This window comes from Trachymyrmex septentrionalis, unplaced genomic scaffold, assembly GCF_001594115.1.
Source record: "Trachymyrmex septentrionalis isolate Tsep2-gDNA-1 unplaced genomic scaffold, Tsep1.0 scaffold53, whole genome shotgun sequence".
NCBI lineage: Eukaryota > Metazoa > Arthropoda > Insecta > Hymenoptera > Formicidae > Trachymyrmex > Trachymyrmex septentrionalis.
This window is the reverse complement of record NW_017305705.1, coordinates 44,796-46,265: the sequence shown is the minus strand read 5'-3', so window position 1 is coordinate 46,265 and position 1,470 is coordinate 44,796. Positions and strand designations below refer to the sequence as shown.

Below are 1,470 nucleotides of genomic sequence, written 5' to 3'. Positions count from 1 at the left end.
ACACACACACACACACACACACACACACACACACACACACACACACACACTGCTGTGATATATTTCCTAACTTAAATAGTCGATTAGGTTTCGATATTCACTGCCAGTGCTGCAATGTAATTTCTATAATTGTATAATTTCCTCACATTTTTTTATACGAATTGGAACACTTCTCTAAAAGAATCTACATCTTTTCTCAGAATTTTCTATATACTTAATTATAAAATGTCGTAAGATTTCTAAAATTTTTTGTAAGTATAATTTCTGATAAAATGTTATAAAATCTAAAAAATTTTGTAATATTTTTTTTTAATTATAGGATGAGAAATCTCAGAATACTTCAGAAATCACGTGTATGAACAATTCTGAGAGAAGATATAAATTTTCCGAATATTTCTGAGTATTTTTGAAATGTTCTAATTCGTAAAAAAATTATTTAAAAAATGTTCACCAGGGATATGTCTAATTTCCATACATTTCCATAAATACTGATTTTATTTGCAATTTGCATCAGTGAAAAGAATGATACAAAATACGAAAAATTTATTTTAAAAGTAAAATCTTTATATATTTATTGAAATTAATGTCAAAAAAACATAAAAAGGAATTAGAATTTTATTTGTATAAAATCTTACGCGATCTGCAATATAGATCGTTGAGGGCATTGGCACTTTTATTAGTTCTTGCAACGAAACAAATAACTGGACACTGGCGTTTTCGTATACATACATTCTTACTAAGTAAAGTCTCTTCTTTTTAAGTGAAATGGATTATTGAACCTATCTATTCACCTTCTTAAAATTCACGATAAAAAAATGCATCTTAATAGATCCCACATTGGCGCATTGTTGGTAAAGCGAGTTAACAACTTTTGAGTTAAAATATATATTTTTTTTAGTTGACAATTGTTTATTGCGTACAATAATGATCATTAAATCATTTAATATTAGATACAAACATCGAATAACAAAATTTACGGGCTTGAATATAATTAATCATAATTACAATAATTCACAAAACTGATTAAATATAAAACATAAATAAGAAGGAGCATACAACCACATACTTACATGTAATGCAAAAAACACAAGCATATATTTAAAATTAATTACATATATTTAAATATGACTTGTGAGTAAACATCTTGCGTATGTTATGTTCCTTCTCTTAAATATTCATAACTTAATGATAAACAGCACGAAAGCAAAACAGATAATGACACAGCAAGAAAAAGGAGAATAATGTTAAGGAAATCAAGTGGGGAAAAATAGTGCAAAGACGACAAGGAAGGAGGATAATTAAGAAGAGGATAATATAAAAAGGGGAAAAATAGTGAAAAGACGACAAGAAAGGGGGATAATAACTATAAAATAGGAATATAGGAATCAAAAAGGGATTTTGTGTTATTTGGCCTGTTTAATCCATATTCCTGTTTTTTAATATGTAGCATCTCCGAAATCAGTCTTTTGT

At 27.3% G+C, this 1,470-nt stretch overlaps 1 protein-coding gene across 1 annotated transcript in view; it reads right to left on the bottom strand.

The window, feature by feature from the left end:
* Positions 1–651, bottom strand: part of LOC108752030 (long-chain-fatty-acid--CoA ligase ACSBG2-like) — a 21,972-nt gene extending 21,321 nt beyond the window's left edge. Inside the window, exon 1 of the mRNA XM_018492615.1 lies at positions 636–651. The gene's annotated coding sequence lies outside the window, so the exon portion shown is untranslated. The remainder of the gene's footprint in view (positions 1–635) is intronic.
* Between the last annotated feature and the right edge of the window lie 819 nt (positions 652–1,470).